Below are 26,557 nucleotides of genomic sequence, written 5' to 3' on the forward strand. Positions count from 1 at the left end.
TTTTTTTCTTTTTCTTTCAAGGTTTTGAAGATTTCAATATCTTCAACATCTTCTTTATATGGTACATTTCCTAATTTTTCTTCTCCCTCTTGCTGATGTTATTGAAATAAGTATAGTATATTATTTTGAAAAAATTTGATAACATCAACCTGATCTAATAATAATGTATGTTTAATAAATAACCCCTTTTTGTATGTCTTCAATATTCTGCATGATATTCATCTCATCTACTTGAGCTTCTGATGATATTTCTTCGATAGTTGAACCATCCAAAACATGAACCTTTATAGTTTTGTTGTAGTAGATATGTCAGATACTATGCCATTTCAATATAATATACATAGCACTATTATGTGTATATATTGCGTAGCATTGTATAATTCATATGTAATATACATAGCTATAAAATACACATAGCATAACTTGTGATTATATTGTGGACTTAACATAAAGCAATTATGTATATTATTTAAAATACATATCATTATTGTCAGCTACTAAGCCATTGCAACTATCAACTCCATGAGAAATAGATAATATACATAGCATATTGTTTGTATATTACCACAATGTAACAATTTATGTATGTTATATTACATACATAAAATATATGTAATATAAATAGCTATAAAATACACAACATGCTTAGGAGTATAACTTGTGATTTTATTGTGAATTTAACTTAGAGGAGTTGTGTATATTATGTAAAATACATAACATAATTGGCAGCTACAAAACCATTGCAACTATCAACTCCATGATAAATAGTTAATATACATAGCATATTGTTTGTATATTATATAACACAAAGTAAATATTTTATGTATGTTATAAAACATTGTATAAATAATAATTAAATAATACGTAGTATAATTTTAATTTAAAATATGTATAAATGCACAAAATTGAAGCAAAAAGAAATACAAAAACATGAATTGTATAACTTAAATCATATTTGGTATACCTTTTTATTTTTTTGGTTGTTCTGTTTCAATATTTGGATGAGTTCGACATGTTGTTTATCCATTTTTTCATTTGAGTCTTGATGTTGTTTGACTATTAGATCATGAAGAAAGTTGATTTTTGTGTCAACCTGCATGTCAAAATGAACTTACATAAAACTGCATGTTGATGAAAGTTGAATTTTGTGTCTACCAGCATGTCAAAAGCTGAAGAAAGTTGACTATTAGATATGAATGAACTTACATAGGACTACAAAAATAACTTTATATCATCCCACTTTTCATCAGAATTGTCCTGACAAATTAACTTGAGTGGCAATGATGGAGTTGTCTTTTCGACATGAACATGCTCCAAATCTGAAGAAGTTGTTTTATGGGTTGACACAGTTCTTGTTGAAACAAAAGATGGTGTTTTCTGACAAACTTGCTTCTCGACAGTTGTGGAACTAAAACGGACTATTTTATGCTTCTTAGTAGGATGAGATTTTGAAGAATCAGTAATCAACCCTGCCTTTTGAGAATTTCTGTAGGAGGGACTATACTAAATTCCTTAAAACCTTGTATATCGAGGTCTACTTGTGACTGTACGTTGACAACAGATTTTTCATCGGAACAATCGACAATAATTTCTGGAGGAAATTCACATTCAGCTTCTTTTAATTGAAATCCTCAATCATTTGCAAACCAAGACTTTGTACTTCTTCATGAGTTGGTCATATATTATTGTATACAAACTGTTAAACAATAAAAAATAGCAATATTAATAGTCTGTTAAAGTAAGCACGTTGAAAATTAAAACTAAGCTCGAAATAATATACATCATACTTACCTTGCTGAACATATCAGCCATAAAATTCTCGTACTTAACTTTGATTCCAACACCTGCCAGTTGAAAATTTGGGGAATTACAGTTTCCACCCGCTCGGCTATCATACTATCTACCTCAGAACAATATTCATATATCCAGACATTCAGCACGTGAGGCATTCCCCCCATCGAGTATAACTATTCGCAATAAAAAAGTTCTGCCTCCACGATGAAATAAGCTTTTCAAATGAAGTCTTCCCCCATGAAAATTATTCATAACTACCATTCTCAATCATCATAAAATTCAATTTGTTAATTTTAGAATCACGTACTTGTGAATACAGAAAGATGTGAATGAAATAAATTATTGACATATTCAAAGCATTAGAATTATTGTCAAAGTTGCCTAACTTGAATCGTTCTATAAAGAGACTCCTTTTGACAGAACTCTTAGATCATGGAAAATACTTCACCATTAACGCGGACTTTGATGTATCAGAAAAGAGGTGCTCCTCGATTTTTCCTGAACTTTTAAGACCAGATACAATGGCATACTCAATAATAGAAAACTTGGTATGGTTCCCTGCACGTAAACGTATATTTTCTCTGGGTTGTCTTGTTCTATCTCGAGCATGAGTAAGCATTTGAATAATTGACCCTAATAATTACAATTCGGCATGTCTAGGAATGAACCAAAAATTATTTGCTGGAACAGATTTACAACTTCTTAACCAAGACAATCATTTATTTCTTCTTCAACTTTTCGATTGCAATAACTACCGAAATGCAACGGATGCGCAGGGACCTTTCTTATCCTGTATTTCATACCCTATTGAGAATGAAACAACACATGATATGTGAGCATGTGTTGTCAAATGAAATAATACTCAACTTAGGTATATTCCTAACATATACATAAAATTGACTTGTGAGAATTATTGGTTCTAAAACACAAAAAATAATATATCATAAGTAATGTATATGTCAACATATACATAGCTGATATCCATTACCTCAACAACCTTTTTATATAATATACACATATACACAGAAAACATGATGTATATGCACTACACATCATAGTAGTAGTCTACAAAGATATTGAAGTTTATATATATATTATTCATAAACACATGGCATATGCAGTGTATCAAACTAAAATAACAAAAATAAACTATATAAAACAGTGTAGTTCAAACAAAAACCTTACCAAAAATTTATATACCCAATATATATATATATATATATATATATATATATATATATATATATATATCAATGTAAGCATGTGTTATCAAATTAAAATACTAACATTATGTATATTACTAACATATACATAAAATTGAATTGTGAGAATTATTGGTTCAAAAACACTGCAAACAAAATATCAAAACTGATGTATATGTCAATATATACATACCTGATATCCATTATCTCAACTACCTCTTCAAAAAATATACATATATACACAAAAAATATGATGTATATGAAGTACACCATGTAGTATTAGTTTAACAACATATTGAAGTTTATGTATATGTTATTCATATACACATTGCATGTTCAGTGCATCAAACTAACATAACATAATGTAATCGAAATACTAACTTATGTATTGTTGAGTAATGTATGTATAGCACATACATACGAATTTACATAAACTCATTATTCATTTATGTATATTAAACTATATAGATCACTGTATTTCAAACAAAAAGCTCACCACAAATTTATATACCAACATATACAAAAAACAAAATTATATATACCTTAGGAAGACGTGGACGTCCTGAATCATCTTTTTTGGATAATCTTGATGATTTTTCAACTGCTTTTTTCAACTTTTCAGTAGCAGCTTTTCTAAGCTCTTTCATCTTATAGGGGTCGTTACGAAATTTAGATCTGTTTTCAACAAAGTTAGATTTCTCATAGTCCAAAACTCCGGTAACAAAAACTACCGAATTTGTATCTAACTAAGTTAATTTTAAGCTTAAAAAGGGAGAATCCTCCATTAACAAAGTACAAATATGTTTATTTCTACTTCAAATGGACGATTTTGAAACAAAAAGGAAAAATAATGATATAACAATCAAATTTTGTTAAATTAAAACCCCCAAAAAATACTTAATAAGAACATGCAACAATTTGTTCTTTCGAAAAACCCCAAAATTGAATTAAGGAGAATGCTCCATTAACAAAGTGCTAAGTTGTTAATATACTACTTCAAATGGACAATTTTAAAAATTTTAGTAAAGAAGAAACCCCAAAAAATACTTAATAAAAACATGCAACAATTTTTTCATTCAAAAATCCACGAAAATCAGTTCTGTAAATGATGAAGAAAAATTACTAACCTTAAAACGTACAAATCAGAATGATTAATGAAGATTAAGATAAAATTTATTGCTGTAAGTTGGAGCCAAGTACAGTTGTATTCAAAAGGGTAACCGATGCGTGATTTAAGCCGAGTTTTAAAAGTGAAAATGGTGAAAGAAATCATTCTATTTATGTATATTTTCTTTTAGAGAGAGAAACACGAAAAATGAGATTTTTGTAGTAAATTTGAGGAGTTAGGATTTTTTGTAATTAATGAAAGATAAGTTATATTATTTTTTAATTTTTAGAAAAATAAATAACACTAATACAATCAAAATTAAATCCTAGCCCACTAGCCTACCCGAAAGAGGCCCAACCCTCTTCCATTTTATTACATATACCCAAAAATTGAGGGTTTCTTATCCCCGCTCTCACTCTAAACTTATCTCCACCTCTCCACACTTGAAAAAAGATGTTTTCACACTTCAACGATGAATTTTTCCTTTTGACTTCTTTGGGTTATCAATACTCATCTTTTGAAGGCTCGAGTTCTTTGAATATCAACTTTCAAGAGTAAGTATTCCTTGCCTTGTTTTCACCATCCTTTTTAATTTCTTCCACTGACTACTTTTCTTTTTTAAGTTGTGTTCTCTGATGCGTGAAAATACTCTTCATATTTTGTTGAAGGTTCCTATCTGTGGAAGTTGTCTTGTTCTACCGGATATGATTCAATTCTACTTTCTTTATGTTTTTGTGTTATGAGTCTGAACAATCTTTCTTTGCAGATGAATTCGGAGTTGAGTGCATGAAAATCTCGACATTTCTATCCCAAAGTGAGTAAAGCAACTTTCAGGTTTATCATTCCTAAATCGATTCTGAAAACTTTTTATTTTGCTGAGTCTTTTTTTATGGCTGAAGTAGTATACGCTATGTAACATTTTACCTTTTTTAAGTCTTTGTGAATATGTTATTATTCAAGTGAAAAAATTTATGTTGTAGCATTTCTTGCCAATTATCCTTTACTAGGTGATAGTCTTAAGCATTTCTTGCCAATTATCCTTTACTAGGTGATAGTCTTAAGTGCAGACACTTTACCGTGTCAATGTTGATGATCTTATTTCCTATTGTTTTCATGCTTTTATATTAAAATGCAAAAATGTAATTTCCTTTCTCTATTGCTAGATTTTTTATGTAATCTGAAAATTGATTTTCCTCCCTCATGATATGCTGAAATTCTATATGCTTTCCTGTAAGATTAACCTTTATGTCTGTAATCATATTTGTAATGCTCCAGGGACATATCCATTCACCCCCTAGGACCCCCTTAAACATTAATGAATATGTTTGTATTATGATGTTGTTATGTTGGGTTAGCTTGCAATGCTTACTAACTTCTAGAATAGTTGTTGCTTCTGCTACTATGTTAGTAGTATCTTCTAGAATAGTTCTCTTTGCATATAGTATATCGCTATTAGCATTTCTTAAGCAAAAAAAAATAAGAACTTATCTTTGAATTTTCTTTAGATGCTCCATCAGATTGTATTTGACGCAATCATTCGGTGAAAACTCCCATGAAACTTTGAAGACCTTCATCTTTGGTTTGAATTCTTCTAGCTCCTTTAGCATTCCTAACCAATTTTCTGAAAATTTCTTGGAAGGCTTTCTCACTTTGACCAGCATATGCAAGTGTTTGACCACATTATAAATTATCTTCTGAGTTGTCAACCTCTTCCCTTCATGTTTTCTAAAGTTTCTATTTTTCTACAATTCCCATACTAAAATGCTTGAAAATGCCTTATAGTATGATCTAGTATCTTTCTTTACTCTAGCTCCCCATTATAGCATGGTTACCTCTTTTAGACAAAGGCCTTCAATTTTTAGTCCTGTAAAAGAGAAAAAGTAGGACCATTTTCTATTAGCAATAACTGATCTTAAGAACAGGTGTGATTGTGTCTCTTGATCTGGATTGACACAACACCAACATATAAAGGTCCCTTCAATTCTACATCTTCTCACTGTCATCCACTAATACTTTAAATTTTCATAACCTCCATATGAAGAATATCATCTTGAATAGTATCCTTTTTATCCACATTTATTTATATATCTTGTTTGAATTTTTCTTGTGTCAGATATACTGCCAGGCGAACTTGACTATGAATTCTCCATCCTCTACTCAACATTCAGTAAGGTCTATCCTTCCCCATTTCTTGATTGGGGGGCTTCACATTTTGTACTATATGTTCCACCACTTCGGTAGTGAACAAGTCTCCTAAAATCTTTAAATTTATTCTCCATTATTTATTACGTCAATGATTTTGTCATAAGAATCATCCCATAAAAATAGTATAATAACATAAAAATTATACAAAAAATATATTAATAATTTTTTTAAAAAAATAAACTATAAAAAAAAACATAGAAAATAAAACTTTTAACATCATTTCACATAGAAATAATGCAATGTATAAAAACTAGTATGAAATGTAAATCAACTCTAACATCTTAAATTTCAAACAATAAAAAAATTATAATTTCTTAAAATATATGATTATCATACTATGAATTTATTTCCCTAAAATAAATAATTTATAAAATGTTAATATCATAATTAAAACATAATTTTTTCATGAATAAAAATAAAATACTTTCAAATAACAAAATAATAAAGTATAATAGTTTTGGGATACGACAATAACATAAAGACCAATGGCAAATGAAGATGTAAAATTCAAATATATATTTTAAACAAAAATATTAAGTGATATTAATCCTCACGACGTTCTCAAATAGTAAATAGGTCAAGTTACTCTCAATTTTCTTAGTTCTATAGATGGAAAAAGCTACTAAACATCATTTATTTAGTAAAATATTATGAGGATCAATAATGTTGACTAACAAATTTACATAATTTGTGTAAGAACTATTAAGTGAATCCTGAATGTTGGACACTAGACGTGGTTAGGGCGTACAGCTATGCACTTAAGGCGTAAGCCTCACAGAAATAAACCCCACATGAGTCCTGAGATATTTTTTCAGTGTCCACCCTCGAAGCGAGTCCCAAACTTACCTTTTAAAATACTTGCGCCATGTCACCAAAGATGTGGATGGCCATGTTAATTGCTTTTGGCCCATGTACTATTACCGCATCTGTAATAAACTTGGTGGCCAAGTCACTGGCTATAAATATCTTTTTCCTTTTCACTTTGTAATATACACATGAATAGAAAGAAAAAGTAATAAAAGGATCTATTGTTCTCTCTTTCCTTTCTTATTATATTTAATCTTTACTTTGACTTTACTTATTTAACACATTATTCAGTTTCGCTCAAAAATCTCAATTCATGCAACATATTTTAAATCTGAATATTTCAAATAATGTTCTTTATGCCAAAATCAATTTCGGAAGTTCTACTTATCCAAATTCTATTTCATAAATTTCTATGAATTTCTTATCATCTCAATTATCCAAAAATTAGATCAAACACTTCTAATAACCTTGCCCAAATCATATCTGAATTTTTCTGGACCACACCTTGCTTCAATTTTGTTCGAAACTAATCTGACCTAAATTTATAACTTCAAATTCGAAAGGATTTTAACATGTAACTTTTAACAGGAGGTTCATACATAACGCTGAAAATGATCGTTATAATATTAGTAGGTAGGAGTGCATTGCCTTGTTGCTCTTACTAGTAGTCGTAGGACTACTACTGTAATTTCTTATTCTTCAATTTCATTTACTAGCTATGTTTTCATGTAGTTCGAGTAGAATATTATTTTGTTGTAATACCGTTTTATTACTATTTGTTATTTTTGATACTATCTATATTACAATAAAATTCATATATAACTATAAAATACATGGTAGATAAACATAAAAAGTTCTGTGGCTAAATACTTTAACCACCAATTTTTTTCGTAGCATTCATAGCAAGAGGGACTCTCAGGCCATTCAGAAGAGGGAGAGTTTCAAGTATCTGGGGACTATGATTCAGGGCAATGTTAAGATTGATGAGGATATCACATATCATATTGGGGCGGGGTGGTTGAAATGGAGGCTCTCTTCAGGAGTTTTATATGATAAGAAGGTGCCCCCGAAGCTTAAAGAAAAGTTCTACAGAGTGACAATCCAACAGGCTATGTTGTATGGAGCAGAGTGTTGACCAGTTAAGAACTCTCACATCCAAAAGTTGAAGGTGGCAGAGATGAGGATGTTGCGATGGATGTGTGGCCATACTAGGAAAGATAGGATAAGGAATGAGATTATTCAGGAGAAGGTGGAGCGGCATCGATGGAGGACAATATGAGAGAAGTAAGGTTACGTTAGTTCGGGCATGTGATGAGGAGGGGCTCTGATGCTCCAATACGGAGGTGTGAGACACTGGCTATGGATGTTTTTAGGCTGGGTAGAGATAGGTTGAAAAAATATTGGAAGGAGGTAATTAGGCATAATTGGAGCAGTTACAACTTACGGAGGACATGACCCTTGATAGGAAAGTGTGGAGAACGAGGATTAAGGTAGAGGGTTATGGGGAGAGAGTGCGTCAGTAACAATAGAGGAGCGTTCTTTATTTATGTTTGAAGTTTCTTGTTTGTGGTGTTGAGTGTTGTCTATAGTTTCGGATAAATAAGTTTTAGTATTATCTTGTGGCTGTAGTATTATCTTATGGCTAGTGGCATTAGTTTATTTTATAGATTGTACTAGTTTATATGCATTTGTGTTTTGTGTCTGTTATACTGCTAGCATAACTAAGTCGGAGGTCTATTGGAAACAGCCTCTCTACTTCATCTGATGTAGTGGTATGGTCTACATACACTCTACCCTCCCTAGACCCTACTATGTGGGAATACACTGGGTATGTTGCTGTTGTTTTTGTTGTAGCATTTGTAGCAAGAAGTGGCATAACTTAAACTTAGCCATAGACTTTACATGGTCTGTGGCTAAGGAAAAATACTTACGGCCACAAAAAAAATCATGATGTAGCTGTGATAACAAAAAGTTCTTGCTATGAAATATATACTTATAGCAAACAATTTTACTCCTTTGCCGTGATAAATAAAATTTGTAGCAATTTTTATACTATAGCACATTGTATTCTGTTGTGGCAAAAGACTTGATTTGCTTGTTGCAAAAATTTAAAATTTATGGCTATTTCATCTTTTAGTCTCGTAATAATAATACTTGTACTTAGCTATGAGTTAAAAAATTCTATAAATATAAAATGAAATATTTGTTACATGTATTTTTGTACATGGCTAAGAATTCATTCTTTTTTTTCACGAAATACATAAATTATAGTAGGTACTTTTTAAATTTTCTATGGAAGAAAACATAAAAATTATATTTTTTTATATTTATATATTTTATGGTTAGCCACAACTACAAAAATTTATTGCTAGAAATTGATGGCTATTATCGTAAGCATTATTAATTACATAAATTTCTCTAATATATAATTAAAATAAAATAAATTTCAATACTACAAATTAAAGAATTTTTCATAAGCTTTGTAGTAAGAAAAATTACATAATTTTGAGAACAATCACAATATATAATTCTTTTTGTCTTGTTTGAGTCTAAAGTAACAAAATCTTCTCGTATCTCTCTACTTTCAGGATTAACACTCATCAGATCAGAAGAACATTTTTTTTGTCGTATTTGCTGTTTTTCTATCTTCTTTTCAGTGTAGCATCACATCTGAAATATAGTTGTGTTTGCCATTACATCTGCTGCATATGTGGTCTTTATATTTTTGGTCAATTTTTTCACAAAATCGGTCCTAGCTTCTTCTGAAATAATTCCCTTACTGATAGATCTTGTCATCCTAATTTGTCATTTATATTCTCTTAATCCATTATTAAGTCTGTCGATTATGATCAAGTGTTTTAGCACCAAGAAAACTACGGCCAACTAAACATATATGCAATTATATGAATATATAGATTTTCAGAAAGAAAACAAATATGTTTAGATAATTCATTTACAAAAAAAAAATTAACAAATAAAAATAAGAAAACTGCAAATAATCAAAAAGGTATACAAACCTATAGATATTTTAAACTTCTTAAACTTATAGATATAAATTTTGCTATAATAATAATAATATACTCAATGTAATTCTATAAATAAAAGATTTCAAATTTTAATATCAATTTTAAAATTCACATAGATAGAAAATTACCTTTAAATTAACAAAAAAATATATATTCAATAAAATACTGATATTGTAAAACTTATCTCATAGATTTGGAGAACTTTTATGTTGTAAGACCTAGCAAAAAAAAAAAAAATAGTTAGCAACACAATATAAAACTTTTAGATCAAATCAAACAAAATTGAGATGACAATGATGAGGGACGAACCATGTGGGAGGACGGAAAGGGGAATCTGGGTGTTTGTTAAGTGGAGTGGGAGTAGAGTTATTTAATTAGGTTTTAAAATTTTTTTGGCGAGATTTTGGTTCTGTATAATTTGTTTATTTTTTTGGGGGTGGGGTGGGGCGTGGGGGGGAGATTTTGAAATTTAATTGAATTGAAAATAATGGGAAAGGGAGGATGGCGGCTGGGTAATTTTAGGTTGGCCAATTGACCTTTGTTTTACTTGCCTAGTATAATATGTATAATTGTTTTTAATTTTTTTTACAAATGCTATTAGTATATGTAACTAACAAATGTAAGAATTATAACCCCCAAAAAAACCTAACAAAGAAAAATCATCTAATGAAATTAATAGTAAATATATATTTTACTTTAAGTTGGCGGATAAAGTTAAGTTTTATTTTTAAATTTTATGATTATTTTGAATTACAAAGTTTTAGTTTGAATTAAAAATATAAAAATATATGAATTTAAAATGAGTTTTTCTATCTTTGATGTGGAAGTAAAGTCTGTGTACTCTCTATTTTTTTTAAACTTTAATTTGTGGTCGGATCCTTCTCGGAATTATATGCATAGCCGAAACTTTAATGAATTGAGTTGTCTTTTTTACTTTATAATGACATAATATATGTTATTTTTATTGTTGTCTATAGATTTAAAATAATTTATATGGATTAAAATGACAAATTTAAAATAGAAAAAATTTAAATTAACATAAAACTATTAATATCAAGAGATCTATCTAATACATTTATATAGAATCGAAGAATCAAAAAATTATTTATAGTAACAAATGCTAATTATCATAATATTCTAAGTTTGGACTTTTCTTAAGATAGAAACTTCAAAAAGAAAACGAAAATCAATTTCTTTTACAATAACAACGTGAATTCAAGTTCATATTAAAATATTCTATTATAGAATCATACTTTCATAATATTCAATTGTTTCAATTTAAATTTAAACAAGAATACGAATTTTGAATTACTACATTTTTTAGTTTGAATTGAAAATATGAAAATCATGTGAATTTAAAATGAGTAGTACAAATTAAAATGAATTTCAAGTTTAAAATAAAAAATTAAAAGAGTGAATACAAAATGTCAATACCAATTTATTTATTAGTGTATGTATATTAATTATATTGACTAAATAATCAACTTGGGTCTTATATATATATGTGTGTGTGTGTGAAATCTCAAGGTCTGTAGCATAGTAATGTAACCATTATTGTTATATACTTAAGTATCAACTTTTTATGTTATATATCATATATTAGTAAATTATCAAAGATAACTTCTTATTATTGAATAATTAATAAAAGGTAAAAATACTAAATTAAAAATTTATTTAAATATTATGTATGAAAGAATTACAAAAAGAGGGACAGATAATGTAAAGGTGTTATGATTTAATTTTTTTTTTTTTTTTAAATAAAGAGTGTGCGTGTGCGCATATAATTTGAAACTTAAAGTAAATTTCTATAAAATTGAACCAAGTTGAATGATCAACACATTTAATTACACTGAATTCTTAAAAGTAATGTCTTAATAGATTATGCCCATGTCAAATAATAATTTTAAATATACTTGGTCAGAATAAAGGTTAAATGAGACTTATTGAAGTTTTTCTAAAATTTGACATAATTAGTTAATTGAAATAAACACAATAAAGTAAGTATTTATTTAAGTTATATTTAAGACTCACAATTTGTAAAATTGACATAAATCGAACAAGTAATACCTTCAATCACATTAGAGTGATACATATATTATTTTGATGAAATAAGTTTGAGTCAAAGAATACTTTTGGACACACTTGATCAGGATAAAGTTGTTTTAGCAAGACTTAGTGAAGTTGATAAAATTAGTTCATCCAAATTAATTAGATATAATCACCTATTTTTTGAAATTGTATTAAAAATTCACAAGTAGACATGTAGTATTGAATTAAATTGAACGATTAGCATCACTAATTACACAAAATTAGTGTCGCTATAACATATTTTAGTTTCTGGATAAAATGAATTGTGAGCTACAATAATTTATAAAAATATTGAATTTGTGGCTAAATCATTTCTTTACAATAAAAAAATTATAGCTATTGTTAAACTAACTATTGTCACAATTTTTTAGTACTCAATGCTAAATATTTATTAGTTATAATATTTTATTTTAAATAAATTTTTCATGGCTAAATAGCCACTATTGTTATGACAAGTTTCAACACATAGCAATAATTAATAATTAGCTACAAAATTTTCTTGTAACAAAAACTCTATGGGCTATATGATTTAATTATTGAAACTTTTTTTATAACTTGAAGCAAAAATATCTATTTAGCTATAATAGTTTAATTTAAATAATTTATTGTGGCTAAAAGATCACTATCACTATAATATTTTTTTTTTGAAAAATAATAACTATCTACAAAATTGGACTATTACAAAAAAAGATGTGAAAATATTATTTAATTATTACTACAAATTTTTATAACTTGAAAAAAATTCTATTTAGCTACAAATTTTATTTTAAATAATTTATTGTGGCTAAAAAGTTATTATTACTAGATAAATTTTAACTTTTGGCAAAAACTAATTATTAGTTACGTAATTGTATTATAGCAAAAAAGACATGGTTATATAATTTAACTATTGCTGCAATTTTTTATAGGTTGAAGCAAACAAAGATATTTAACTATACTATTTTATTTCAAATAGTTTATTGTGGCTAAAAGGTTACTAGAACTACAATAACTTTTATCACATGGCAAAATCATGTGATTTGCTATAAAATTTTACCGTAGAAAAAAAAGTTGTAGCTATTTATGCAATTATTGTCTCAATTGTTAGTAATTGGAGCAAAAGTGGGGAATTAACTTTGTCAGTTTGGTTGTTGTGGCTAAGAAATTTTAGAATTTATAAATAGCTATGAAATTCAAAATTTTGTATTACTAAGTAATAGCTACGATTTCTAAATTTATAACTTAAATTTCGTAGATATAGGTGCATTGTATTGTAACGTATTAATTATCTTTTGTACTTTCATTATATCTTTTTAAAACTATTTTTATTGAGCCGGGGGCCTATTAAAAATAATATCTCTACCTCACCTTTAAGGTAAAGTTATGGTATATGTACAGTCTAACTTTCTCAGACGTAAATTTATGGGATTATACTAAATCTGTTGTTGTTTAATTTCAGACACCCCCATCTAAGAGTTAATAAATATGCAAAAAACATCAAAAATACGTCTACAAATTAAATAACAGCTTAAAAATACACCGACCTTTAACTCTCGTTCTGCCGTCCCTTTAAGAAAACAATAAAATATAATGAATTATGAGTGGAAATTGACTGACTGAAAATTTTTTTTTAGGAACTTACCAACTCACAGCTACTTCAACCATTAAAGAACAGGGAATGGGTCTCTGTTCCTCCCCTTTATTTAGATCTAAGCATTCTTTTTTCATCAATGATTGACCAAAATTAATTGTTTGAAAATAAGCCTAAAGTATTTTATAGCATCACTAAATGTTTGTCCATGTTATGCCCCATAGCTATCTATTTTTAATAATTTCAATAATAAGACGAGACATTATCTGCCAAGATCACAGCTGACAAACGTGGGTGTTCTGATCAGGCTAGGATCCTCTTGTTGCAACATTACAGTACATGCAATAATAATATTTAATATTAATAATCCGACAATCAGTCAATTGTCTACACGTGAAGATAATTCAACGTCCATAACAAGAAGAGTTTTGGATTTATTTTACTAGATTAATCTGAATATGTGGTTGCAATAAATTGTAAATCACATAAGAATTATAAATAGCGCTAGATAAGTTTGATGCGACGAACTCTAATTGTGAAGGTTGATGGCAAGGAGAATTGATTATAGATCTCTCATGTGAGAAACGACTCACCCAACCTTCACGAGTAAATATATTGTTGTTGATATTTAATCTTGTAAACTTCTCTAATAAAACTAGTTATTTGCACGGACCCAATAAATATTTTTTTAATTCTTTTTAATTATTGTGATTTATAGTATTTTTTTTACGTATTTTTTGAAATATATAACAAATTATTTTTTTCGATATTTTAAGTTGTTAACTATTATAATTTATAATACTTTTTATGTAATTTTCAAATAATATATATCGCTCTTCTTGTCCAAACTTTTGAGGCATTGAAAGTCAATTACATTTTAAAAATAATTTAAATTTAAATTATTATGATTTATAATACTTTTTCTTCTATTCTAATTTAAGTGGCATAATGTTTAGATCACCATAATAATTAATTATGGGTATATAGTAAAGTCATGATTGAACCAATGAAACAGACATGTCTTAATGACTCACAACAACTAATTAGAAGTGATTTAACAAAATTACAATAAAAATACTTATGATTTTTTTTTAAAGTGGACCTCATATAAGACGTCAAGTTAATTTAAAACATGAAGAGCTAACTTATCATTTTATATCTATTTTACCTTTTTATCAGATATTATTAATTTTTAATACTTAGATGATTTATAATAATTAATTAGGATGATATTTAATAAAGTTACGATTGAAACAACTGAAACAAACATGTCATAAATGTCTACTTTACTCTTTTTATTAAATATTATTAATTTTTTAATATATAAATGACTTACAATAATTAATTAGAGATGACAAAATAAAATTACGGAACAAATAACTGATGAAGTAGGCAGGAGAAGCATATCTATTTTACTTTTTTTATTAAGTATTATTAATTTTCTAATACATAAATAACTTATAATAATTAATTAGAGATGATATAATAAAAAATCACGGAGGAACAGGCAGGATCATAAATCTCTATTTTTACTTTTTTATTAAATATTATTAATTTTTTAATATATAAATAACTTATAATAATTAATTAAAGATCACATAATAAAAATCACAAAAAAAACAGCTTATAAAGCAAGCATGTTGACGAAGAGCTACCTGGATCTCTTACCTTTTCCCTCTTATTAGATAGTAGTAATAATAGATATAAAATTAAAACATATTTATTTTGATTTGCCTAGATTTTATTTGTTGTAAATGATCATTGAATACGACACGAGTTTTTCTTTTCTTTTCAATGAGCTTTATTTTAAAGGTTAGGTAAGATGTTCAAATAGTACGACTAGAGTTTCTTTATGTGTTAGGGTGAAATTTCAGTAGTACGATTTGAGTTTCTTATGTGTTGGGTGAAATTCAGTTATTACCTCTGGAGTTTTCTATATATTTTGGGTGAAATTTAAGTAGTATGCTTATAATTTTTTATGTGTTGGGTGAAATATACGTATTATAATTGGAGTTTTCTATGTATTTTTGGCTGAAATTCAAGTAGTACAATTAGAATTTCTAATGTGTTTTTGGGTGAAATTCAAGTTATACGTATGACTAGAGTCTAATGTATTTTTGGGTGAAATTCAAGTAGTACGATTAGAGTTTCGTGTGTGTTCTGGGTGAAATTCCATATATATTAAAAAAAAGATTGTACAACTTGATTTTCTTATAAGATGAGGTGAAATTCAAGTAGTGCGACTTGAGTTTCTTATCAGTTGGGTGAAATTCAAGTACTACTTGAGTTTCTTATTTGCCATAAATTTATTTGATGTCTTAAATTCACTTTATTGTTATATAGGACATCTGACTATTTTTGCTGGGACACAAAATTTTTAACCTTCTTTTAAAGAATTTTTTTTTTTGACAATGATCTATAATACGTAATGGGCATTACTTAATTTTTTATGGGATAATTTTTTTGTCATTATTTATCTTGTCTCATACAACAGTGTTGAAGAAACAAACAATATATTCCATTACATACATGGTTAGGTAAATCATACAATTAATTAAGGGAGTTATAGCTAAACTGTTTTCTTTTGTTATTTTCTGATTTTCAAATGATTCACATGTTTTGGCTCAACATAAATGATAAAGGGATTCTAAATGGTTCACATATTTTGGCTTCACATGAATGATAAAGGAATAACTAAAATACAGTTATATTCGTGACAGAGAGTAATAATTGAATTCATTTAAACGATTTAACAACACACCAATTATAGTGACCAAATAGCATATTCTTGAGGCTAAATTGCTAAATAAAGTGTAATTGAAGTACTGAAAAAGAGCCTATACGCAATGAAATAATAGACGAAAGAAAGTGATAGATTCTTATTAATCTTTGGCTTAGTCTCGTTTAAGAATCAGTGCCCGACCCAAACTTTTTACTAAGTGGATTCAATATATAAAAGAAGCGGGTTCAATATATAAGAGAAGCTGCTTAAACTGGCTGTTGCATAAAATAATTTTAAAAATGCCTTACAAGGAATCGAACACGACTTTTCACTAAGTGGGTTCAATAAATAAGAGAAACTGCTTAAACTGGCTGTTGCATAAAATAATTTTAAAAATGCCTTACAAGGAATCGAACATGCAACCTTGGTGTTAGGAATTGAACCCACAGTCGCTGGATAAAGAAGCTACTTAAACTTCTTGTTGCATAAAATAATTTTAAAAAAGCCTTGTAAGGGGTTGAACACGCGACCTAGGTGTTAGGAATTGAATCCACAATCGCTGGGCTAGGCACTCCTCTTGTGCCTAACGGATTCAATAGATAATATATACCTTTTTACATTTGTAAAAACTGCTTATATATATGGATATATACAGTGTAACTTTTCGACGAAGTGGGTCCGCCCCTACTAAGAACTTCATCAGCAATAGAAATTTTAAGAGCAATTTTCAGCAACAGTTCTTGATAGTAATAATGAACGATCAAAGAAAATTTCGATGGGTTACAACTTACAAGTGAAGGGAAAGGTCGAAAGGGACATTTATAGTCTAACCTAGGGGTGTACAACAATCGAACTGACCGATAAATCGAACCGATAAAAATATTATTGATTTATTGTTATAGGGTTATTGAGTTAACAATTTTTTAATGGTTTTATAAAAAAAAATTATTGAATTACTGGTTCGGTTCAGTTTTTTCTTATTGGGTTATTGAATTAACAGTTTTTCAAGGAATTTTACCCAAATTAATACGTATGGACATAGTGGAAAAAGAAGAAAAAATATTTTTTAAAAAAGTAAATCCGTTTCCATGTTTTTTTTTAAAAAATTTTATTTTATGTAATCTTCCCCTTTTTAAAATATGTGAAAGTGTTACTATTTTATATTTTTAAATCAATTAAAATACTACCTTATATAATTATTACTTATTTAAAAGAAGTAAAACTCCTAATATTTAGTAAACTTCTAAATCAATTAAAATACTAAAATACTACCATATATAATTCTATTTAAGTAGCTTTTTGTGAACAAAGATTTAACTCTTAATAATATATTACGTGTTTTTTTTTTCTTGTTCGTTTGCTTTTTTTTCTTTGGTTTTCATTCAACTTATTTTTCTTCCTTTTACATACAATCAGTTCTAATATTTTTGTGTTCTTTCAACTAAAAATTTTGATCAAAAAAAGAGAAGAACCATGCGACGTTGTCAAGGAATGAAGTGGATCAGACGATGATAATCAATTGCTATATTGGCTAAAAATTAAAGGTTATGCTTCTAATTATACCAAAATTCATACGTATGAACATAGTGAAAAAAGAAGAAAAAATATTTTTTAAAAAAGTAAACCCGTTTCCATGTTTTTTTATTATATGTAATCTTTCTTTTTTTAAAATATGTAAAAGTGTTACTATTTTATATTTTTAAATCAATTAAAATACTACCTTATATAATTATTACTTATTTAAAATAAGTAAAACTCCTAATATTTAGTACACTTCTAAATCAATTAAAATACTAAAATACAACCTTATATAATTCTATTTAAGTAACTTTTTGTGAACAAAGATTTAGCTCTTAATAATATAGTACACATTTTTTTCTTGTTCATTTGCTTTTTTATTTGGTTTTGATTCAACATATTTTTCTTCCTTTTGCATACAACTAGTTCTAATATTTTTTGTGTTCTTTAAGCTGAAAATTTTGATCAAAAAAAGAGAAGAAACATGTGACGTTGTCAATGAATGAAGTGGACCAGACGATGATAATCAATTGCTATATTGACTAAAAATCAAAGGTTATGCTTCTAATTATAATTCGTAGGAATTGTATATGACACTCAATTGATGATATGTATGTTATTATTTTCTTTGGACCTAAGGTCCTCCTCCTCCCCCTCCTCCTCCTCCTCCTCCTCCTCCTCCTCCTCCTCCTTCTTCTTCTTCTTCTTCTTCTTCTTCTTTCTCCATGAATTACGAGCAGAAGAAGAAAAATTAATTTTTGAAATCGAAAGGCAAAGAAAAGACTATCATTTCCATGTCCAAAGAATCACACTTACAAATTGATAATTTTTATTTTTGTGAATTTCTTAACTTTTTTTTTTCTATAATTTTAATTGTCATCTATATATTGTAAGTAGCTGTTGGTCTAATTTTTGTTTATGTGCAATATGATAACATGCTTTATGATTGACATTTACATTATTTGTGATACTTAGCTAAAATTATATTTATTTTAATTTTTAAAATTATTTAATAAAATATTCAAGTTAGTCTTTATTGATTTGAGTAATAACATAATTTATAAGAGGAATTAAATGAGTAGTAAATGTATACAAAAATAAAAATTATTGCGTGTACACATCTACATCTACGATATAAATATATTTATAATTACTTAATCCTATTTCTACTAGAAACTTAATAGGTTTTAGGCAATAATTTTAAATAAGTTTTGAAGATAAATTGAATTAGATTAACTTAATGTTTTAAGATTATAATTATAATGTTTAAAAATTGTATGACAAGTATTATTAGTCACACTTTTTCTCATGTTAATATGACAAAAAAGTATATTTTTAAATATATTTTTGAGTTAACACAATTTAAATATTAAAAAGGAAAGAAAATTATAAAAATCTGAAAAAGTGAGTTCTATATATTTTTTACTATCATTAAAAGTGAGAGGTTTTAACTATTTTTGTCAATTATTTATTTTAATCTAAGTAGAGTTGTATATAGTATTTAACTCTACTTTGAAAACGACTAATGTTTTTATGTGAATTTGGTTATAATATAAATCGAAGTGTCTATTAAATAATTTTAACTAAAATTAGGAGTATTCATACACGTGCAAAGCATGTATACTAAACTAGTTTCTATAAATTAACAGACCTATTATTTCAATTATATAAACTCTTAAATTTTCCTAATAATATTTAGTTCAAACTTGAAGATTCTTGCAAATTAAAATACATCATGTAGGATTTTTTATTACGACTAAGATTCATTTCTTTTTCATGTTAGTTACTACTATTTCTATTTTATGAGTATTTTCTTATCGGTTTAACCGAAAATCGAATCAATAAGGACTAAAAATCGATAAACCAAAAATCGATAAAAAATATCTTATTGGTTTGGTTATTGGTTTAGCAAATTTAAAAACGGAAAACCGATAATATATAAAATTGAATAGAACCGACCGATGCACACCCCTAGTCTAACCTTAAGTAATGTTTTCCATGAATTCCACCCCTCATGATGATCCATATCTTGACAGTGTGTCCGTTAAGTGGGTGGTTGTGACTGCAACTATTGAAGTTGATTCCCAAATTTTCAAAACCTATGTAGCTTGAACTTTCTTGACTGGACACTTATGTTCCCGGCCTTCCAACTCTAGGATCATGCGAGCCAACATCACGGGCCTGAATCTATGGACACGAGAACCACCTTGTTGGACAAGCTCAAATACGAAAACCGATGTAGTTTTTTATGAGTCGTCTAATAAATATCCAGTTCCATGCGTCACCCGCTGATTTGTTACCTGTCAGCTCTTAATTGGACCAAATCCGACACTAGTTATCCAAACAATGATGAATTTACTTTTTTGAAATTCTTATAAATCCATTTGTTGGACAATAAAATTTTGCTTCGGGAAAATAAATAATCGACACAAAAAAATATTGCAACAATCAATTTATTGATTTCAATGTGAGTGTTATAATTTTTATGAATCCTCTGATTCGCCTTTTCAAATATAAATTCAATGGCTTAAAGCTTGATCTTGAATTTGAACTTGATTTGTTGATTTGAGGGACTTTATCTTGACTTGCGCTTGAATTCAAGGGCTTTTGAGCTTGTTCTTGAATATTACGGTCTTGATCTTGAATCTTGATAAACTTGATTTGAATGCTTGAGCTTTGTAGCGTTTGATCCACGAGCTTTCTCTTACTTCTTGTTAAAGTTCTGGGGATCCTTTTTCTGAATTATGAGACCCCTATTTATAGTTGTGAAAAAGGAAGAGTCATGATGAAGATGGACTTCCTTTGACCAATCAAATTCAAGTGACGTGGCGCCTTTTATAGGCTTTTGATTTCACTAGGCCTGCTGTATCATTTTGACATGTGGCATGGTCCTAATGGCTCCTTCACTTGACTTGGCATTCTATAATGTGATAATATATTGGGCTTAGCAAGATGGACTTATCATTTATATCCCAAATCAATGGGTTAACCCAATAAACATTGGACTTTAATTAAATCCATACATGTTTGGAATTAAATAATTAATTCAATGATATTAATCTGCACTATTTATTTGGGACTAATTTATTTTAAATTTAATATAATCTAAATTTCTTACGGATTTTAATTCAATAAAATTTCGTTGTTCACAAAATGCTCCTACTTCAAGACTTGTCGAGACATTTAATATTTTGAAGACTAGCCTTGAACTATGATTATTTAAGCATGTCTATTTTGTGCTTCAACGATTTTCATACATATGAACACCCCATTCATTAGTTGAGAAAATTTTAAAGCTGAACCTTAATTGATATTGTCTCTCAAAATCTCTCTTATTTTTTCATGAATCTCTACCCTTTAAATCTATTGGTGAGACATAATATCTGAGTTCAAATAGATATTGGAAGACTTTTTATCACCCTACTTAACCAGGAATAAAACTCTTCCAATTTGAACTTAGATTGGAGAAGGAAATAACTCCCAATCTGAATTTGTATGGGAGAAGGAAACAACCTTCAATTTGAATTTGTGTAGAAGAAGGAAGCAATCTCCAATTTGAATTTGTATGGGAGAATAAAACAACCTCCAATTTGAATTTATATGGGAGAAGAAAACAACCTCCTATTTGAATTTGTATTAGAGATGAAAGCTATTCCAATTTGAATTTATATTGGAGAAGGAAACATACATCCTACAACTCTATAAAAGGATGTAGTTTCCCAACTTTTTCAATATCAATTTTGAGGTTTTCAAGCAATCAATAATATTGAGGTAATTCTTTCCCTCCTACTTTTCTCTTATTTTCGTTAATTTTTTTTTTAGCATAGCATATTAGTGGTAGAAAATTCATATCTAATTATAGGAATATCAAAATCATAAACCGTTTGATATTCCAGAAACTAGACTTTGATATCTACAACATATACAAAATTTAGCATTAAATTTATTTAATATATTTCTCAACAACCTTCAACTTTGCCTTAAATACTTAGCCGAATTTTGGAAGGAAATCACAGCATACAGCTTTTTCTCGCACAGGTGATGACAACATGTGATGACTTATCAGGGGGTTGACGGCTTATTAGACATATCGTCAAGTCCTCTCTGTATTTGATATTTCGCTATCTTCAGCTGATGACGAGTCTGACGGCTTATCAACGATCTGATGACTTATCACGGAATGTCATCACTTCTTCAACTCAACTTTTGAACACTGCCTAAGGTTGACGGTAATCCTGATGACTTATCACAAAGTTGATGGCTTATCAGTAGATATCGTTACTTTCAAAATCTGACTCCCATACACTGCCTAAGGCCGACGATGACTTTGATGACTTATCAGCACTTTGATGACATATCAGACAATGTCATCACTTCTTCACTTCAAATCTCATGTACTGCCTTTGGCTGACGACATTCTCGGCGGCTCATCAAAATTACTTATCAAAGATGTCGTTACACTTCTGCTCCAACTTCCTCACACTGTCTACAACTGACGATGGCTCTGATAACTTATCACAAATTTGACGACTTATTAGACAAGTTGTCAACTACACTTTCATGGCCACTTGTTCCAAATTCACCTTTTTTGTACTTATTGTCTTTGGTTTTCTTGCATCTTGACTTTCCTACATTATCAAAGAGAAAACAATCAAAAACGACCAAAGTTGCTTAAGACTTTACAATTATTTCTAGTTAAAATCCTCAAATATGTTAGCATTAGCTCACATATCAACGCCCTCAACTTAAAACAATTGCTTGTCCTCAAGCAACTTAAACATAACTAAGAGGATACAAAGCACATACGGCAGTCAATCATCCATTTTAGCTCAAAAAATATTACACTTTTCAAGTTCAATCACTTTAAACCGAACTGTGTCTATCAATGAAGATCAACAATGCGACACAAGGGAATCAATATATGGCATCAAATTAGCAGTAATAACCATGCCTATACACAAATTACACTTCCCAAACAAGTAGGCAACTAGCAATGCAACCGATGTACCCTTATAATAAAGAAGTCCCTCCTCACTCATATATGAACTCAAGCATGTCAATGTGGGGATGGCCAAGAGACACTCACTCTCAGAAAGAAGTTCCAGTTAATGTATGCCAAATACCGTAAGCTTGACCCTATTTTCATTACCGAAGCTTTTAGACAGTAAAGTTAGGATCACTATAGGACTTTTCTTCAGCTTGTAATGTAGACTTGGGGATGGTATGATACCCAAGGATATTTAAAGTAACTAAGCCTCATTGACACTACACTATTTTTAGGGTCTCACTTATCAGCCTTTATCTTATTTCTCCCTTTCTTGATTAAAACACATTTAAGCTGGGTGCAGTTTTTATTTATTTATTTTCTTTTTTTTCAGAACTTTTCTTTTCTCATTTTTTTTCTACCACACCCAGCCTTGCAAATATATTTATATATTTTAACCCTTCTTCATACTCACTTTACATAACACACTCCTATGATATCCACCCTCAACTTAGGCTATTTGCCTAAGTCAAAGTGCACAATATCCAAGGAGGACCAGGGCCAAAACAGGTTCATTGTGATACAAATGGAAAGGTGATAGGTATAATAAAAACAATAGGCATTCAGGCTCAAAATCAGGATCAAGGGATATTATTCACACATGGAAGGTCATTTAGGCTAAAAATGGACTAATATCAACAACGACCTATGATCCTTTCCTAACCGCTATCCTACAACCAAGGCAAGACCAATCGGGCAAGTTCTGGATTTAACACACAACGGGAACCAGGTAGTATCTCATACAAACATAGCACAAAGGTACATCACAAGCTACTACCCATTCGGTCCATGCAATTGTTAGCACTGATTATCATGTCCCTAGTACTAATTCCATAAAAAGATTCACAGTAGTCACATATAGATGCACATCACATAGTTGCCAGATAGACAATTGGAGAGATATTTATCATTCCAAGAAAAATCAACAAAAATATGTCAAATGTCCTTGATACTTATTTTTCCCTCTATTAACCACAACACATCACAAAACAAACACAATACGCCTAAACATATCGGCTCTACTAGGAATAAGACTCTGGGAAAAAGAGGCACGGCAACGAAAATTCCAAGAGGACATCAACATCCACAAACAGTCGCACCCTCAACTTAAAATCATGCATTGTCCCCAATACATCAAAATAAAACAAGAGAGTTAGAAATATACCTGTGGCACCATAGGTGCAGAGATCTAATGTCAATTACATAATATAAATACAAACAACAAAATGCCTTGGGTTGCCTCCTAAGCAGTACCTGATTTAATGTCGTGGCACGACTAGGTTATCTTGACTACTCATAATTCATCAAGATACCTTGCAAGTGCTTCATCCTTTATCCCTCCACTTAGACTATTTGAATCGTCGACCCATCTTTCGATCTTTATGTTTTTAGGTGCGTTGGGCAAATGTGAGAGCATGATAAGGAAAGTTCTATCACACTACTTCGAAGACTTGAACAACTTACCTAATTTTGCATCAAACTTTCATGTGGGCTCATTTGGCAACAGTGAGAATCTTAAAAAGCCACTAAATGGACATTGATCTTTAAGCTTCTTGGCCTTCAAGATGTTGTATTATACCCTTTCGGAAAGACAAACTCCAAAATATAGGAATTTTCTTTCTCATTTCCAAAATTCATTATTTTCTTGGGGGATTCAACTTTTATCACATCCACCAAGCATAATATTGAAATGTGATTCGAGTGAGGTCATCTTCCTAATTTTGGAGTTGCATACTTCTTGACCTCTTCACCCCAGAATTGGGCTAGAGACTTTATAAGAGCGTGGCTCAATTTTTTTTTGCCTCTAGCATCATTTCCTCAATCTTGGAATCATCTCTCATGGTTTGTTAGGTTGGTTGGAAAATCATTGAGGGTTGCTCATTATCAAGCTCAATATCAATATAGGATTCTTGCTCCTTATCTTCACACTCTTCCATTATTTTAATAATTCTACAGATAAGATATCATCTAAACATAATATGGAAGAATGCTTTGAATGATTGACCTTTATATCCATCTTCTCATAAATGATTGGATTCATGTCTTGATGCATATAACATATGATATCATACATTTCTTTTTGGAGATCCAATATTCATTAAAACATAGCTTCAATGCCACTCTTTCTGGTGCTTTGTTCTTCTTTTCTTTAGAGTCGGGGTCGAATCCACGAGGAATAATGTGAGTGGCGATTAATCTAATTTGAAATTATATATACAAGTTAAATTCAAACAAATGATACAAAAAGATAAAATGAGAGTTTTTAATGATTGAACAAAAGTTATTAACACTTTAATTTGCCTTAGAACTCAAAGCTTAAACTGCAATATTTTAAATCAATGATATAGAGAAACTAGAGTTGTGATCACTATGATTATTAACCCCTCATTGAATGATAGTTGTAGTATTGAATTCTCATGAATTGTGGGAAACACCAAATTATCAGTTTCGACAGTCCATCTAAGTGTTTCTCAACCTACCTAGATGTTGAACTCCGTAATTCTCTCAAACTTAGGAAAACATTCTATTCATACTGATTTTATCTCGAGTTGATCAATATTGTTACAATATTAATCATTAGACGAGAACTTAACCTTCCCAAATTCTCATTAATAATTCGCTACCTTTAGTTTATTTCTCAGTTCAAGCAAATAAACATAAGGCTAGATCTATTGCTTGCAACCAATAGAAAACAATCATTACAAAGGAATAATCAAGATGTTCCCACAATCACTCAAACCCTAACCAACTATTAAATTCATGAAGGAATAATCATAGATCTCACAACCCTAGTTATGGGTTTTATATCCACACGAGAAAGAAAGAGATAACAATAACTGAATTCATAAGTCAAAGTGATTAAACTTACAAAAGATATAGTCAGAAATTAATTCTCTTCCCAAATTCAAGAAGAATATCCCACAACTAAATCAAAGAATTGAAAATTAAAATCTAAGTTTAGAGACCAAACAAAAGTAAAGTAGTCTCTGAAATAAGTTCAAGATGTTAAGCCTTAAAAACTAGAGAGAAAACGGATTGATGTCGTGAAGTTCAAGATGCCTTAGAAAACCTTCAAATTTTCCTTAAATACTTAGCCTAATTTTGGAAGCAAATCACAACATACAACTTTTTATCGTGTAGGTGACGACAACATGTGATGACTTATCAGAAGGTTGATGGTTTATCAGATATGTCATCAACTCCTCTCTATATTTGATATGTTACTGTGTTCAAATGACGACGAGTTTGACAGCCTATCAAAGATCTGATGACTTATCATAGAATGTTGTCACTTCTTCAACTCAACTTTTGGACACTGCCTAAGGCTGATGGTAATCCTGACGACTTATCACAGAGTTGATAGCTTATTAGCAGATGTCTTCACCTTCAAAATCTGACTCTTATGCAATGCCTAAGGCCGATGATGATTTTGATGACTTATCAGGACTTTGACGACATATCAAACAATGTCA

General features: G+C 29.2%; 2 long non-coding RNA genes across 2 annotated transcripts; one reads left to right on the forward strand and one right to left on the reverse strand.

The window, feature by feature from the left end:
* Positions 1–973: 973 nt before the first annotated feature.
* On the reverse strand, positions 974–4,316 carry LOC124896986. Its single transcript, XR_007053365.1, has 4 exons — positions 3,539–4,316; positions 1,792–1,844; positions 1,207–1,696; positions 974–1,093 (listed from the first exon to the last, which is right to left on the reverse strand). It is a non-coding gene; the product is annotated as an uncharacterized LOC124896986 (long non-coding RNA).
* Positions 4,316–6,477, forward strand: LOC124896985. Its single transcript, XR_007053362.1, has 3 exons — positions 4,316–4,658; positions 4,871–4,918; positions 6,218–6,477. It is a non-coding gene; the product is annotated as an uncharacterized LOC124896985 (long non-coding RNA).
* The last annotated feature ends 20,080 nt before the right edge of the window (positions 6,478–26,557 follow it).

This window comes from Capsicum annuum, chromosome 1, assembly GCF_002878395.1.
Source record: "Capsicum annuum cultivar UCD-10X-F1 chromosome 1, UCD10Xv1.1, whole genome shotgun sequence".
Classification (NCBI taxonomy): domain Eukaryota; kingdom Viridiplantae; phylum Streptophyta; class Magnoliopsida; order Solanales; family Solanaceae; genus Capsicum; species Capsicum annuum.